This window comes from Dermacentor silvarum, chromosome 2 (assembly GCF_013339745.2).
Source record: "Dermacentor silvarum isolate Dsil-2018 chromosome 2, BIME_Dsil_1.4, whole genome shotgun sequence".
NCBI classification, from domain to species: Eukaryota; Metazoa; Arthropoda; class Arachnida; order Ixodida; family Ixodidae; genus Dermacentor; species Dermacentor silvarum.
The window spans coordinates 143,555,779-143,574,232 of NC_051155.1; the positions used below are offsets into that span (position 1 = coordinate 143,555,779).

At 49.5% G+C, this 18,454-nt stretch overlaps 1 pseudogene; it reads right to left on the reverse strand.

The window, feature by feature from the left end:
* The window catches only part of LOC119441125 (uncharacterized), an 84,988-nt pseudogene that overhangs the window by 22,553 nt on the left and 43,981 nt on the right, over positions 1–18,454 (reverse strand).

The following is an 18,454-nucleotide window of genomic DNA, read 5'->3' on the forward strand; positions in this document are numbered from 1 at the left end:
AATCTGCGGTTTTTCTGGGGGTTTTTTTCATATACGTTATAACACCTACTTCCCGGCGTACCGGTATACTAAGCAAGGTCCCGTGTTTATATTTCTTCAGAATTAGTGACGGATTGTTGTTAATGCGCAGGCTAAGTTCAAAGAGTGCAAACTAATTATGGTGTCAACGGAAAATTACATATGCGAGTGATCCGGAGTGTCATACGTGCGTTTTACGACAACGCAGAAGTGATGCTGCTGTCCTGGGAGAACCATGTACGCGACCAAGATCAACGTTTACAAAAAGGAGGCGGGGGGGGGGGGGGGGGGCATATCAGCGAATGTTCTTGTGAATTGAAATGTGTGTGACCTGGTGCGGTGGCTCAGCCAGCTAAGGCTTTGCGCTGCTGAGCACGCCATGGCGGGATCAAATCCTGGCTGCGGCGGCCGCATTTCGATGGAGTCGAAATGAAAAAAACGCCCGTATGCTTGCGTCGTAGTGCACGTTAAAAGAAGTCCAGGTGGTCACAAATTATTCCGCAGCCCTCCACTACTGCGTGCCTCATCATCAGAACTGGTTTTGGCACGTAAAACCTCAGAAAGAAGAAGAAATGTGTGTGGATAACTTCCTTCACAAAATCCTTAACGACTGCTCGAAAGCGACACATGCGGGAAATGTTTCAAGTGGAAAAGTCGCATACGGGCAACATAATAAATTACGTGCTTTAGTTACAGATAAATAAAATTTTAATTGCAACTTCTTGGAACAACCCTTTTCGCAGGAAATTGGGTTGTGATTTTTGGAAGGTTACATGTCTGCAGTCATTTTTTTTTTCATTCTTATAGAGAATAAGCACCAGCAGCGTTTTCTGGAAAATGAATTCGTTGTCACGAACCTTTTGAAGTAACGCAGGTTTCAGACCCTCTGTCTATCACATCCGACTGTTCGGAAAAGCCGCACGTATACGCAACCACATCAAGTCAAACGGTAATGATGCCAGGAAAAGCATAAAGAAATATTTTGTTACATTTATTTAGGTGCAATTTAAGTTATATTTATATATTGCCTGTAAGACATTCGAGCATGTCATTTATGCAAATACAGTCGCGCACCTTCAAGAAAATAGCTTTTTCAGCACAAGGCTACATGGTTTTGGGCCGGCTTTTCTTGCAACATTCAGTCCATCGAATTTTGTCATGATGTCGCAACTTTCAATAACTCCGGTAGGTTGGTTGACTGCGTATCTCCAGATTTTGGAAAATTATTCGGCACAATATTTGATACTCTGTTACTACAAAAGCTGCCTTATCTTAACATACCCACTACCCTCCTGAAGTGGCAGGAAGCTTATCTTTCCGAAAGATACCAATGTGTGATTCTTGTCCGCTCATCTGACATTTTTTCATTATCTGGTGCGGAACTGGGTCCATCTTGGGGCCCCTTCCTTTATTGCGAGAGCAATTATATGGACACTCCAACCACATTTCTGCCGTCCTCGTCGCCGTCGCCGTGAGGTTTTGCATAAAGTCCAAGGGCGAGAAGATCGTCGCGGCACGCCGTATTCTGTTTGTGCGAGTGAAAGCGCGCGAGGGACGCGCGCTTTCACTGAGAGCGAACGCACGGCGGAGAGCAAACGCGACGTCTTGCGTCGTGCGAAAGGCCGTGGGGGGATGGGAGGGAGGCAGGGGAGGTGACGTTTGGCTGCGGCACCAAATGCGTATTTTGTGCCTGAGCATAAGGAGGTGGATGGGGGAGTAAAAGTACGCGAGGATTCCTGCCAGAGTTAGAGGTAAAAAGTGTCAAGGCAAAGTGACCGAAATTCACCCGCTCCTGGCATGAAAGGTGTGCCGACACACATTAGCGTTGCTGTTGATCAGCTGGTTTCATACCGCATCATGGTCCGTACACTGTTCTTAACGAACCGGACAGTAAACAGTCAAGCTAAGTATATGGAATCTTTTCATTGACTACTGACAAACGTCGATGGAGGCGCAGCAAGTTGAACGCCCCTGGGGACGGTCCTCATAACGACAGCGTTCTGAGAGGCCTGCATCATCACATTGCCATCACTTTCCATGCTTAGCCTTTGGGCGAAGCTGCCAACTGGTATTGCTACGTTCACATAAAAAGGTTGTCGCAGTTTCACCTGAAAGGTGAAGCATCAATTGCGATAGCAAATTTGAAGAGAGCTATACAGAGTAATTATAGCAGCTTTATCAGCTGTATAAACTTGGACATGCAGCAGCACCGGCAACACGCAGAACTGTTGTCGACGCCGTCGGCGTTTTGCCCGCGTTCGCTCAAAATGCGTGCGGCGTTGGTGACTGTTGCTGGAGCCTCCGATATAAACAACACGCAGAACTGTTGTCGACGCCATCGGCGTTTTGCCCGCGTTAGCTCAAAATGCGTGCGGCGTTGGTGACTGTTGCCGGAGCCTCTGATATAAATAGGCACTTGGTGCCGCAGCTAAACGTCGCCTCCCTTCCCTCCCCCTCCCCCACGGACTCTCGCGCGTCTGAAGAAGGCGCGTTTGCTCTACATATATGGTGATTGTAAAGGAGAAAAGAGACGCCTACTTCTGCAGCCCTTAAGCGAGCACGGCGCAGAACGCGCGTTTGTTCTCCGCCGTGCGTTCACTCCCCGTGAAAGACGCGCCCCTCGCGCCCTTTCACTCGCACATACAGCGTTCGGCGCGCGGCGACGATTTCATCTCCAAATGACGTCATACGGAACCTCACGGCGACGGCGACGGCGACGGCAGAAATCTGCTTTTGAGTGTCCATATAATTGCTATCGCAATAAAAATTACTCCATCTCCCGCTAAAGGGAACCATGTGTGGATGCGAAGCAGCGGGGAGATGGTTAGCTTGAGCGGGAGATGGTTTCGCGGCAGCGGCCCGAGCGCTCATCGCTGCGCTGCACAGGAGAGAGAATGAGGCGCGCGCGCTCCGTCATTTTCATACCGCGGAACTACCGTGGCGCCCCCAGCGGAGTATGCAGCTTGAGCGGGAGATGGTTTCGCGGCACTGGCCCGAGCGCTCATCGCGGCGCTGCACAGGAGAGAGAATGAGGCGCGCGCGCTCCGTCATTTTCATACTGCGGAACTACCGTGGCGCCCCCAGCGGAGTATGCAGCTTGAGCGGGAGATGGTTTCGCGGCAGCGGCCCGAGCGCTCATCGCGGCGCTGCACAGGAGAGAGAATGAGGCGCGCACGCTCCGTCATTTTCATACCGCGGAACTACCGTGGTGCCCCCAGCGGAGTATGCAGCTGTCGCACCACCTGTCGAGCGCGCCACTCCGGATTCCCAGAGGAGAGAAAGGGGGGAGCGTAGGAGAGGAGAGAGAGGAGGAGGGGACGTGCTTGCGCTGTGGGGGTGTGGCACGTGGGCGCCGCTGCGTACAGGATTCCTAGAGGAGAGAAAGGGGGAGCGTAGGAGAGGAGAGAGAGGGGGAGGGGACGCGCATGCGCTGTGGGGCTGCGGGACTCGGGACAACACAGACAGAGCCGCCGGCAAGAAATGCTTCGCATTAAAAAGTGGTTCAGGGCCCCTTTAGGTGTACAAAAATTGGCATATAGAATTACCTCACTCATGTTTTTTTTCTCTGTGTATCCTTACACTTATCCCAGTGCTGATCACTTATATAGAGTTGCTCATAATAGCGCTTGTAATGAATATATATATATATATATATATATATATATATATATTGAATCAAGGAGACACAGAGACAGCACCCATTGTTGTTGTTGTTATTGCCTCAAAACATTCCTGGGCCGGCTGTTCTATATTCTGCCTCGTCGTCTTTTCTCCTAGTGCCCGCTTAGGTCGAGTCGTTGGTGAGCCGTCCAGCGCGCAACCAGCTTCTCGGGCGGGCGGCAATGACTGCAGCCCGCTAATCGCAGGTCTCGCCGACGATTATCCCGTTGTATATGTGCACGTACGGCAGTAGGTTCTGGATGACGAACAGCTGCTCTGCTCAACCGTCTCGTGCTTCTTCGCAACGTTGCCGCAAAGTGATCGAGGCTTGTCGTTGCGTTCGAATCAGTCGCGCTTGACGAAAAACCGCGAGCATTGCGCGACTGGTCCTTTGCGCGTCTCTTTCGGATTGTTGCTCGTGTTGCGCGTCTTTTGCATGCGGGCAGGTCTTCGATGATGATGACCTTCAGCGAGGCCTCCCTCAGTGCGCTGTGAACGGCAGCGAATCCGGCCGTGGACACGCAACCATGTGGCTTCGACGAGTCAGGAAGCATCCCCCTGCTACGATCCGTGAATAGGTCAGGTTCCTGGAGTGGTAGCATCGGTGCCTCCATGCGCCCCGGAGATGATGTGCTTGGGAGTCGTTTCACTGACTTCTCTGGACCGAAAGTGGTTTAGATCTCTGGAAGTGATGGTAAAGTGTCAGAAATGTTCGACGCAGAGACCGAGACTCGTGGTGGTAAAAATCGCTCGCATTCTGGGTGTACAGCGGGGCAGGTGGCGAGGCAATCTACCAAAACCTTCCCTGGTGCCAAGTCCCGGGTGCCAGTAGAATGCCAAGTTGAAGTAGCAGCGGTGTTCTGATGCGTGTTTATGGGTTGTGGTGGAGCCGATGATGACGGTTTGTGATCTGCCGTGCGGTGGTGACTCGAAGCGGGAGCGGTAGTCTGTAACAAAGAAAGAAATAAACTTCAACTTCAACTAGTCGCCGTGCGCTTCCCACCGTCTGCGATGGCGCCGACGACAACACCCTGGCAGCCGGCTTCTGCGGCGGGGCAGCCTGCGGGACTCCCTGGCGAGGCGTTACTGGGCACGACTGGTGTGTCAGAGTGGGGTATCTCACGAGCTCCGGTCACTGAGCAATGCTGATCGGGCTCATCACAGGCACACGCCAGATGGCGAAAAGCAGCCATCAAGGCAGCGCTCCATTCTGCCCAGGACCGGCACTTTTGGCATTCATAGTTGTCCCACGCCTTGGCGGCACCGCTAAGTCGTTTTGCTGCAACCAGCCATATCGTGTTGTCGGGCCAGGCATTGCGTGCGCCTAGCTCGTTGGCTGCTTGCACCCATAGAATGGGGTCATTCTGAAATCCGTGGAACTCCGGTAGTTCCGAGGCAGCCGGTGATGGAAAGGCTGCTAGCGGGAAACCAGAGGTTGCTGAAACGAAGTAGACCAGCTGCTGTGATAGCAGCCAGATGGCTCGCATAACGTCGTCAAGCTGATGGCTGAGCCGTGCGTTCAGCCTGGGGCGGAATCCGCGCACCCTGAGGCGGTGGCAGCGCCCGCAGTACCCGGGCCAGCCAGACCACTGGTCAAGGGTGTAGCACAGCCCAGAAAAGCCAACCCTCAAGCAGCGTCCCCTACGCGCATTACGAAAGAGTCCCGGTGCGACATCTGGGCTGGGTCAGAGAGGGCCACGGGAAGAGCGGCGTTCGCACAGAGTGGAATAAATGTTCTCTTCAGTTTTATCCATGTCAAGTCCTTTATCTTGAACAGAGATAACTCCCGTGCCGGGAGCAGACATTACAAACTGGCGACGAGGATTATCCAATTTTGAAGAGCCCACAAGGCACCAGAAGAAGCCAAAAAACTGAAATTAGCGGACGCCAAGTAAGAACAAAGCCACGCAATATGGAAGCCATGCTGCCCGACTTCCCGCCGTTCGACCCCTACTTGGACCCAACGTCGCTCGCCCAGCGATGGACGAAATGGCAAGCCCGTTTTGACAACTTTTTACTAGCAGCAAACATACAGAATGCTGCCCGCAAGCGCGCTATGCTGCTACACTACGCAGGAGACGCGGTGCACGACATTTTTCTGACGCTTTCGGATCGAGGCACGGACTATGAAACGGCAGTCGCGAAGCTGAACGCACACTTTACCGCCAAGAAAGAACGCGGTATACTAGAGGCATTTCTTTTGTCAAGCAAAGCAAAGCTCCGAAGAAACAATGAAGCAATTTCAAGTAAGACTCGGAAAGTTGGCTGCGACATGCGAGTTTGCGAACGAAGAACAAGAAATTATATCGCAAATGACAGAAGGCACCAACTCAGTTAAGCTGTGCCGCTTTGCACTACGAGAGCGCGATGTCACGCTGGAAAAACTCATAGAAATAGGCCGCAGCCTCGAGACAGCAGAACTTCAAGCAACCAGCATGGAACGCCGCGAGCGCGTCGAACCCGTTCAGAAAGTCAGAAAGAAGAAGCAGTGGCGTCGCAATGCGCCTTCGAGCAACCAGTCAGAACACAAGCTGTCTTGCAATCGTCCAGAGAACAAGCAAGCTCAGAAGTGCAGCTGTTGTGGAGGAGCTTGGCCTCACAAAGGAGGGAAATCGAACTGTCCAGCATGGGGAGCTACTTGCCACAAGTGTCAAAAGAAAAACCACTTCGCCAAATTCTACATACAAAGGCCTATACTGTACACTCTGTTGACGTCATGTGCACCCCCGCAAGCACACAACAGGCCACAAGCGTAGAGGATTACGTTTTTCACGTGCAGAGTCGCAACCAAGAATTACCAGTGGTAACAGTCAAGATCAACGACACACCACTTGAGTTTTGTGCAGACTCTGGATCAGGTGTCAACGTTATCGGAGAGACAACGTGGCAAACGCACCTACAGACGATGCAGCTAGAACAAAAAACCACAAAGCTGGTACCATATGGAGTCGCCTAGGAAATCCCAGTCATGGGAAAGTTCTCTGCAACGTTCCGTGCTCTAGACCAAGTCATCTAAGCGACAGTATACATCGTAAAAGGGACACGTCGATGGCTTCTGAGTTACAAGACAGCTTCTGACCTCAAGCTCATCACAATACTTCAGCTGGTCACAGAACACAGTAGTGTCGATGCAAAGAGTTTCCAAAGCTGTTTGGCAAGGTCGGTCTCCTCAAGAACTTTCAAGTCAAGCTGAACATCTCACAAGACGTCCAATGAGTGGTGCGACAACACCGTCGCATTCGCTTCCAGATGAGAAAAGCGCCAGAGACCGAGCTCACACGCCTGGAGGAGCTAGACATCATAGAGAAAGTAACCGGATCAACACCTTGGGTGTAACCGATCGTCATTGTTCCCAAGCGTCATGATCCCAACGCCGTCAACGTGTGTGTCGACATGCGAGAAGCCAACGTGGACATTGCTAGAGAAAGACACATCATGCCCATAGTAGAGGATGTTATCAGCATTCTGAACGGAGCTTCCTACTTTCAAAGTTGGATCTGAAAGAGGGCTACCATCAGCTCGAGCTTGCTGAATAATCCAGGGTGATAACGACATTCTCTACCCACTGTGGTCTGAGGAGATACAAAAGACTATTGTTTGGAGTCAATGCCGCCGCAGAGATCTTTCAAAACGGCATAAGGCAAGTACTTCCGGATGGGGACGGAATAATCAATGACAGTGACGACATCCTCATCTCTGGACGCACCATAACGGGGCACGACCGCAGACTGCGTCTGGTGTTGAGGGACCTGGAAGATGACGGGCTGACTCTGAATGATAAGAAGTGTGTCCTAGGCGCTAACAAGCTGAAATTCCTTGGACATGTATTTTCATCTGCAGGAGTCAGTGTGGACCCAGAAAAGGTTAAAGCAGTAGCCAGAATGACAGCACCAAAAGCCCCAACAGAGGTCTGAAGCCTCCTCGGCATGGTAAACTATTGCTCCCGATTCATTCCTCGATTAGTGCAGATGGTGCATCCATTGAGGAAGCTCACACATGCCGGTACAGAATTCTGCTGGAACGAAGAGCGCCAGAAGGCCCTAGATGACGTGAAGGAAGAAATATCGCAAATGCGCACCTTAGCATACTTCGACGACACAAAAGGGACACACGTCATCACTGATGCAGGACCGGAAGGTATAGCGGGAGTACTGGCTCAAGCAGATCCAAGCCACAAAAGCCTCAGCATCGTGGCGTACTTCAGCAAAGCATTGACACCAACAGAGAGGAGATATCCCCACATTGACCGTGAAATGTAGGCCATAGTGGCAGCTATTCAACATTTTCACATCTACCTCGCAGGGGCAAAGTTCACGGTGAAGACAGACCACCTGCCTTTGGTGTCTATCATTCGAAAGCCCAGCACGAAGCTCTCAGCATGGCTTGAACGCCTGAGCCTGAGGTTACGACATTACACCTTCGAGATTGAACACATTGCAGGGAAGAACAACCCTGCAGACTACTTGTCAAGGCATGCACCAGCCACCGACAGTGCCGTCTCCATTGAAGAAGCAAGCGCGACAGCAGATTATCTCTCCTTTATCGTAGAATCAGCTGTTCCAAAGGCACTGACCTTGCAAGAAATCGCGAAAACATACGCAGAAGATGCTCAAATGCAGCTCTTGATCAAGGCTCAGCAAACGAACAACCCAAAGACTTGTGACGCCATGTGGAAAAGCGACAGGCTGAAAGCATTTGCTCAAATCAAGGATGAGCTCACGGTTGCCGAAAATTACATTGTGCTAAGAGGGACGAGACTGATAATTCCTAAAGGAGCACAAGCCCAAATCATTCGTCTAGCACATAGAGGTCACCAAGAAATGGTGAAGACCAAACAATTGATTAGAGAAAAAGTGTGGTTTCTGGGGTTTGATAAGAAAGTAGAAGCAGCAATAAAATACTGTGAAGCGTGCCAGAGAACTGTGGTTGAAAACAAGACATCACCGCTAATCATGACACCACTTCCAAATATGGACCATGGCAGTCTGTGGCAGCAGACTTGGCCGGCCCCCTAACGGGCAACAAGTATGTTCTAGTGGTTGTCGACGAGTACTCGCGTTTTCCTCTGACAGCAGCACTCTCCTCGCTAAGTTCAAAATCTGTGACGGAGAAACTAAGCGACATGTGCACAGTGCACGGAATGCCACAGACACATAGAGACTTACAGACAATGGACCTCCGATCTTCGGAAAGGAGTTTGTGGAGTTCATGAAATCCTGTGGAATGCACCATCATCGAGTCACTCCTCTGTGGCCTCAAACCAATGGAGAGGTCGAAAGATTCATGAGAAACGTTCAAAAGCTGGTGAAGAGTGCTGGTGTTGAGCAGAGAGACTGGCAAGCGGAGCTGAACGGAGTAATGATAGTAGCTTTATCAGCTGTATAAACTTGGACATGCAGCAGCACCGGCAACACGCAGAACTGTTGTCGACGCCATCGGCGTTTTGCCCGCGTTCGCTCAAAATGCGTGCGGCGTTGGTGACTGTTGCCGGAGCCTCTGATATAAATAGGCACTTGGTGCCGCAGCTAAAAGTCACCTCCCCACCGCCTATAGCGCGTCGGAAGGAGGCGCGTTTGCTCTACATATATGGTGATTGTAAAGGAGGAAAGAGACGCCTACTTCTGCAGCCCTTAAGCGAGCACGGCGCAGAACGCGCGTTTGTTCTCCGCCGTGCGTTCACTCCCCGTGAAAGCGCGCGCCCCTCGCGCCTTTTCACTCGCACATACAGCGTTCGGCGCGCGGCGACGATTTCATCTTCATTGACGTCATACGGAACCTCACGGCGACGGCGATGGCGACGGCGACGGCAGAAATCTGCTTTTGAGTGTCCATATAATTGCTATCGCAATAAAAAAGATACTTTTCGATTTCAACCAGCACTGGATGTCGGCTTTTCTTGATGATGAACTTGGCACCTTTTCAACTTGAGCACTGTGATACGACGCATTCTCCATCACAATCACACTGCGTGGCTTGATGTTCGGTAGCAACTCTTCAACAAACCATTTTTGAAAACGCGGAGCATCCATTTCTGTGTGGTAATCACCAGCGCCCTTCTTGGCACGAAACACTAGGGCGGCTCCATCAACAAAGCCTTCCGCACTGCCAGCATGCAAAACAATTAGGCCTCCTCCTTTACCGCTTGGTGCACGGAGACCTGTTGAGAGGCCTTGACGAAAGGCGTCTTGCCGGGACATCACTTTGGTGTCTGTCCATACGGTCTCCTCAATGTGGCCAGCGTTTACCCAGGTAGTATATGGTCCTTTAAAGGAAAAAAAAATCGGTCGTATAGTTAAGAGCTTACCTTTACTGGTAACAGCCCATTAATAAACCAGCGGCCTTGATTCAAGGTTATGCCTCTGTTACAGCGCGAAGAATCCACTGACAAAACCCATGTGAATACATATAACAAAGATCAGCAGGCAAAACTTCCCCTGAGAAAGACTGAAGCGAATGTTTACAAAACATGTTACAGGCTGCTCATAAAAGCTAATGAAACCACATCCCCAATTATGTGCACAGCATATTCGCTGAAGAAAATTAGCTATTCTTTTCTTCAAGTCATTTAGATTCCTTGCTCCTACGCGGAAAAAAAGGCCGTAAATCTTCCCAAACAATGCGACGGGAAATTCTGCAATAGCGAAAGGCTCAGTCACATCTTCGGCACAGATCATCGCATCCTCGGCTGATACTATTTTCCACCGTACAAGCGCAAACATGAACAGCTACCTTATTTTACTGGGGAATTTCGCTGCGACTTAAGTTAGGACTATGTAAGGCTTTCGATCACTCGCGTAAACGGCACACGTTTGGCGATCACTGATGCAAAGCATACCTCTCGTTTTCGCTCACCCTTAGGAACACACGAATGCTCACCATTCGCGTCTACACTTTTACCAACGAGCCCGCGCAAGGAAAGTTTGCAGAAATTAAAAGAACGCAAGAACTTACCGCTGCTGCCTCCACATTTCTCGGATTGTTAGGAGGTACTTTCGACGCCGAGCAACGATGCCGTCTCTTTCGAGCAATGCGGAATTCCTTTTTCTCTTTCGGAAGACGAACCCCAAGTCGTTCAACATTCGTTGCATCGTGCGAGTGCTGATCGTCGGCATGCCCATGTCAGGGTCGCTGATCACCTCGTTGCGTAGCTTCTCGGACGTAGGCAGTTCATTGCGCATGAAATAGTTGTGCACTTTGCGCCGCAATGCTGCCAACACAAACGTGTCGTAACGCAGCAACCTCGTCTTGGCGGTCATGCGCTTCCCAGCTTCGCCCGAGCAATCCAGTTTCTTACGCTTTGGAGAGGAGAGTGGGGCCCGCAGAGCTTCAGCCTTGATTCGAGTTACCGTTCGCATACTCACTCCGGTGAGCTCGGCGACAGTCCGGCACACAGAATTCGTCGACAGTTCGGGCTGACGGCGCCTTACTCCAGCGTAGACATTGCAGATAACCTGCTTGGTTTGTTTGGGTAACCCACTTCTTGTCACATTTAGAGTATAGCCTCCTCGGAGAACGAAAAGGAGAGTGTGCGGCCGCACACGGTACCGCCGGCAGCGGGGACGCCATGTTTACTGCGAGAGCAACCAGCAGGCGGTGCGGAAAACGTGGTGCCGTCCAAGAAATAAAAAAGAAAAAAAATTAAGGCGCACGATAACTTTCTTTCCATGAACAGCTTCCCATACTTGTTCTATATTTATAATTAAGAAAGCTTTATTTATTCGGGCCAAGTAACTCTTACAATCAGAAAATAAAGTAGGTACTATTTCCTGGCGCGCGCGTATGCAGGCGGTCCGGCTCTGTAGCTTCCACAGTGCTGTCAAGAAAAGCTGTCGCCGAGTATAGTAAATTATTATGCAGTGAACAAATAGGCCTTTATAGCGTTCCGCATCGTCAATGCATCACCAGTGCTAATGCTGTGGCGCCATACGCTTACTAGAAATCAAGCCAGTTTTAGGGCTCGGCGCCGTGTCTGTAGTGCTAGCAGCGTGAAAACAAACAGCCGATATCAAGAATTACGACAAAATATACCTAATGCTTTGACCTCAGCAAGAGATTAGACTTAGCGATGACGGATTTTGGCACTTGTTTTCTGCTGACATGGCGGAGAGCGAGTAACAAGCGCTAATTCGAATTGTAGCGGGTGGTCGGCCCTGTATGGGTGTTGCCATGTTGCATAGGTGATCAGGGTTAGAGTGGCTATTATGGTTACCGGCGGTAACTGCCACAGTAATTCTCGGTATACGACGAGCGTGCGCAAAGGTCCTAACATGTCATGTATCGCTGTACCGTGACACGTAGCGAGAAAAACTAAAACTCTAGTGTAGCCAATAAACAGCCAATTACGCCCGGAACTATATACCTCTGCGCAAGGATATTGCCTGTGTACGCCTCTTACCTTCGACAGTGCTGACAGCAGCTTGTGAGATGGAGTAGAGCTCTGCACGGGCCCGGGCCGGCCCGAAAGCCCGGGCCCGGCCCGGCCCGCGGGCCGGGCCGGGCCGTCCGAAGCGTTTTTTTGGCGGGCTCGGGCCGGGCCCGGGCTTAAAGCGACGGGCCCGGGCCGGACTCGGGCTTGAAGCCACGGGCCCGGGCCAGACTCGGGCCCGCTCATTAAAGGACCTAAGTAGGCCTTCGAGCACACGCAACCCTTATGCATTGCATGGTTCAATGCATTCTGTGCCAAGCTGGAGTGACACGTGCAAAATGACTGTCATCATCATCATCAGCCTATATTTATGTCCACTGCAGGACGAAGGCCTCTCCCTGCGATCTCCCATTAACCCTGTCTTGCAATAGGTGATTCCAATTTGCGCCTGCGAATTTTCTAACTTCATCTCCCCACCTAGTTTTCTGCCGTCCTCGACTGCGGTTCCCTTCTCTTCGTATACATTCTGTAGCTCTAATGGTCCATCGGTTATCCACCCTACGCATTACTTGGCCTGCCCAGCTTCATTTTTCCCGCTTAATGTCAACTAAAATATCGGTTATCCCCGTTCTCTGATTCACACCGCTCTCTTGACTGTATATCTTATCGGATGACTGTATATCTTATTGAAGAAAATATTAAAACAGATGATGTTCTCATTTTAACAGCCGAGCTGTTTCAGCCGGACGCAATGTGTCTGCTGAATCCAAAAAAGGGTTCCGATCCTGGTAGCAGTGTAGAAAGGATCCAAGCGCAATGACACATACACCTGTGAACTAGCGAAGCTGAGCCTGGGTAATTCTAGCTAAGAATGGTGGGGACTACTTAAACTTAGTCAGTCATCGATAGGCAATTGATAGCCAATCAATAGCTAGTCGATAATCGATCAATAACCAATAAATTCCGGAAAATTCGGTGGGTGACTTGGTAGCGCTTAGCCTAGCCCAAATACGTGGCCAATATCTTGCGATAGACAATCGAAAGCCAATCAATAGCTAATCGATAATCAACCAATTATAAATAAATTACGGGAAATGCTGGGGATGACTTGGTAGTGCTTAGCCTAGCCCAAAAGCCAGGACTAGCTAGGTGCCCATCAGCTCCGCTGTCTCTTTAGCATTGCGCTGGCAGTGCAAGCTACGCTATTTTTTTCCCACAAAAACAAACATTGTTTCCGCGTAAGGAAAAATAAATTATACAAAGAACCACTCCTCAAACATTTTCCATGTTACCGCTTTTGCGATTGCACTATTACCAGTGTCGATACTATTGCATTATTTTAGCGCTAAGGCCAGTTACTTTTGTTGTTCAATGCATAAAACAGCGTTTTCCTCAAAAAGTTAACTGGAACACCCACGCATTTCGTCGGATATTTCGAAAATTAATATCTCGAAACTGATTCAGTCCTGAGAATTCGTTCCAAGTGGATACGCCTTGCAAATTCGGAGGCTATAATTCGAAGACTGAAAGATGTGCCGTAAAATAATTAATTAAAAAGTTAATTAGCGTAATTATGGTAAATATTCAATTAGGCGTTTTGACCATCCATTGGGCCATCTATGTCAGAATTAGCTTGGAACTATATAAAACAATTAGCCTCCTTAAAGCGTCATCGCATTAATGAGAACACAAGAAATCCTGAGATATGGTGAATTCCATACTTCAGAACACTCTATAAGCATCAGTCGCTAGTACATAACCTACCATTCACTTTGAACAAATACAAAAATGTCGATAATTTCAGTAAGAAAGAACTCAGCCCATACGTTGGTAGCTTGTAATGTATCTGATGTGATTATTATTCTGAGTATATGATGTACATCCTGTTTCGTTATCTTAGCAAATGTTAATCTTGTAAAATTCAGTCTCATGCTATGTTGTATAGCTGGTCTTGCGTTGTTTTGTATAGCTAGTATTGCTATTGTATATTTTTTATAAGCTGATGATGATGATGATGATTGCTATTGTAGTGTTGTTTAAAATGCATTCTGTTAAACATTTTCCCAATTCTCTTAACTCGCCGTGACGGAAATATTCTCTGTTTTTCCGTTCAAAGCTATATCGTCCATGAGGAATTCCAGTGACAGCTGGAAATATATGTGAATTATTGTACATGTGCGCACACTGTTCACTGACGTACCATAGCCTTGCCTGGTGTTTTGGGTCACGTCAAGCTACGTATGTAGCTTTTAGTCCAAATGACCGTCCAGCATGTAAATTGGAGAATAAGTTGATTTGATTGATTTCGTCGGACACTTTGAAAATGATTATCTCGAAACTGGTTCAGTCCTGAGAATTCGTTCCAAGAGGATACGCCTGCGAACTCAGCGGCTATAATTCGTAGATTGAAAGATGTGCCATAAAATAATTAATGAAAAAGTTAATTAGCGTAATTATGTTAATTCTTCAGTTAGTCGTTTTGTTTTCTCGTGGAAGTAATGACCGCCTGATTGAGTAGTTTAGATCAAGGATTATTATATAATTGTGCAATCTGCAACAGGCAATTTTTTAAAACTTTGGTTGAGCTAAAATGAAACACCCTGTATATTTGCATACTAAATGACATCATAGAACCATATCGTACAAATCAAGGTAAGTGCATGCGCACCAGCGGAAAAATAGCAGCACAGGCAATGGGCCGGATTACTGATGTTCCTGTGGGAGAAACAAAGATTTCGGCCTTTTATTGCTTATATTCTGCAGCTGATTAAACCTCGGAACATGAGGGTGAAAGATACGGTACAATCTGTAAGTAAAAAAAAAAAAGATTTTTTTTTCTCTTACAGGCCGGGCCTGGTCATGCACACGCGGGCCCTAGCTAAGCTTAGTAATGAACGCCCGGGCCGGGCCCGGGCTCAATAGCACGGGCCCGGGTCGGGCCCGGGCTTGGAGCCACGGGCCCGGGCCGGGCCCGGGCTGGTCTCGATCATGTACGCCCGGGCCGGGCTCGGGCTTTGTATTAGAGCACTGCACGGGCCGATTTTTGCGGCCCGGGCCCGGCCCGGGCCCGTTTTTACATTGGGCGGCCCGCCCGAGCCCGATCAAAACTTTTATGGCGAGACCCGGGCCCGGCCCGGGCCCGGAAATAATCTACGTTACCCGCCCGGCCCGGCCCGCCACCCCTTTACCTTAAGCCCGAGCCCGGCCCGAGCCCGACTCGAAACCGGCCCGAACCCGGCCCGAGACCGAAAAATACATGTTTTTCAGAGTTTAGAAGCCCGAGAATAACTCGCAGAAAGCCCGAGCCCGGCCCGGGCTTGCGTCAAAAAACCCAAGCCCGGCCCGGGCCCGGGTCAAAAAGCCCACGCCGTGCCCGAGCCCGGCCCGAGCCCGTGAAAAAACTCCTCTACCCGGCCCGGCCCGGGCTTTCGGGTAAGCCCGAGCCCGTGCAGTGCTCTACTTTGTATTACGGGCCCGGGCTGGGCTCGGGCCTTGTAACGCGGGCCCGGGCTGGGCTCGGGCCGATAAATCCGGCCCGTGCAGTGCTCTAAGATGGAGTATAGTTATCGTTCGCGTTAACCGACCTGTGAACAAACATAGATCTGCGAGAATATTGCTGCTACTTCAAGCATCAGAATCACTAATGCTGGGGCAGAAAAGTAAACGAACAAAGCCACACGAAGCTTAAGCGTACATTATTACAGTTTATTATAAGCATCTGCCTAAAAAAGTACATACCGTGATTTGAAACGCCAGCAAGATATTTAAAATACATAAAAAGAAAGCAATGGTCTATTCGCCGGGAAGAAAGAAGTCGCCCCGGGTGAAGTGTTTCGAACGAATCCCCATAGCGATTCCCAATGCGCAAGTTTTGAACAGCGGAGCTGTTTAAGCCGGCAGTTATTCCGTTAGACGGCCACAAAAAAAGAGAGAAAAAAATTGGAGGACGCTTAAGCTTCGCCTTTAAGAGTGGAACGCGATAACGTTATCGGGCTCCGTTCGCATCCCATTTTTCTTTATGAGTAGGCTTCACTGCAACACACAACGTGGGAACGTCAGCTTACAAAGACCAAGCTTTCACTGATCCCCTTAAAGTCGGCTTCACTTTTAAACACAAATGCAATGCTGGGAAGACATTTTTACAGGAGAAATTTAAGCCGTCTTATATCAAAATGTGAAGGCCCTAGGACCTTTTTTTATTATTTTATAAATTCTTTGCTGTTTCCCCGAGGCGCGCGTGTGTCCAAAATTTAGAAAGGCTCGGGTTTCAACATTCCCCTCAATGTTACCTAGAACCCAAGTACAGCGAAACACCATCAGAATTGGAGGACGCTTAAGCTTCGCCTTTAATAGTGGAACGCGATAGCATTCTATGATCCCTGGCAGCTTATCGGGCTTTTTTCTCGTATATTCAAATTACAATTCGACGCTATCACGCCTGTAGGTTGGGGTTAAGTATAGTACTTTACGTTTTTTCTAACGGATTGTGCTTTAAGAAATTCAATTTCCGTCACTAACGCCTTGCGCCACCCGGAGGGCCTGTGTGGTCGGGGTGGTTCGGGATGATGTGGTTCGGCATGATTATTTCCGCCAGACGCCGATGCTTAACGCCGTAGCCGTCGCCGGATTTTCTGCGACACGGGGCCCTTAACGCTATCGCGTTAATGCTGGCATCGCCGCGGGGCTGGTAAATGGATAGTTTTCTTAATGGCAGCCTTTAACACCACCTAAGCCGACGACGCGTGCACCAGGTGGGTTGTCGCGAATGACGTAAGTCCCGGCACGCCACATCCGAGATTTTTGAGCACTCCGCGGGCAGCCGTGCGCGCCGCCTTATCTTGAAGGTCCTGCCGAGGAGATATGTTGGGCATATTATTAGTGAACATGGCCTGTCAACGACAAACATCATATACGAACGAAAACGCATTGTTAATTGTGCCCTGGGGTTAGTTTGTCAGACATACAAAAAAAAAACTCCCCTGCAAATTTAATTTATCCCGTGAGACATCCGATGGCTCAACACTCCTGTGTTCACGCCCAGGAGTACGTGTTTTGGCGTGTGCGTCAGCACTTACTCGTTGCACCCGGCTTACGCCTTGCAAACACGGCATATGATTCCATGCTCACCCATATACATACCTAAATCCGTTTAACGCGAAAGCTTTAAGGGCCCTGTGTCGAAGAAAATGCGGCGTCGGCGTCGGTTTCAGCGTGGACGCTGGCGCGCCGGTGTCGTTGGCGGAAATAACCATCCCGAATCACCCCGACCGCCAATAGATAGCCAATCAATAGCTAATCAATAATCAATAAATTCCGGAAAATGCTGGGGATGACTTGGTAGTGCTTAGCCCAAAAGCCAGGACTAGCTACAGGTGCGCATCAGCTCAGCTGTCTCTGTAGCATTGCGCCTCCAGTGCAAGCTACGCTAGTTTTTTATCCATGTCGATCTCCGATGCACATCATCTGTTTCTTTCGGAAAACGACGAAATCATACATTGCTGTCATTTCATCGTGATGACACGCATAATGGTACACACCAAAAGTCTTTTTACATCCATTTTTTATATTTTCCGGGTTTGTGCGAGGTGGCATCACGACGATTTGAGAACTAAAAGGCAGTCAGCGTGTGCCTTGACCTCTTTCGCTTCAACGCCTCTAGGTAGCGAGTGATTACTTGAAGTCGTGAATTTGTTATCACCCCCATCAGCCGCTCCGGAAAGATGGACAATAAAAAAAGTCACAGGCCTGCGTGGCACAAGCAGCACAGTAAAAGCGTAAGCTGGTTGAGCGGCGCAAGAGTAGCTCCAATTTCAGCACCACGTACAATCGCGGCAAAGTGTCTTCCCCTCGATTTTCACAAAAACGATCTGAAATGTCCGCCTGGCGTCGACGGCGAGCTGCGGCTTGTAATGCCGCAGCTCGCCTCTGCACATGCTTCTGCACAGCAGTCTGCTGAGCCCAATGATGCCTGGTTGTAGCCGCGCACGTAGCTCTATGATTCGCTTCTTCAGCAGTGGTTCGTACGTTCCGCGCAGACGTCATAACGTGTACCGAAGAGGTACCCAGAATACGTGGCACACATCTAACATCGGTATAGTGTTGATTCAGTGTTGCCAGGTCGTAAGAGGTGGCGTAGCCCAAAGCTACAGAAATTGTAGCCCAAATGTAGCCAAACACAAAAAAGAGCAAAAAATTTCGTTGCCAAATATAGCCATTTTTATTTGCAGTTCCGTTCGTGTATACATTTTCATATTAGACTACGCCAAGCCTTCTTTGCACAACCTGTCGTAACAAAATGTACCTGTCGCCGTGACAGTCGACCTTTGACGTCAACATCAGCGACATCATGCTTGCACACAGAACACTTCCAACGAATCGATTTAGAGGGCGAAATCACAGTGCTTTTATTTT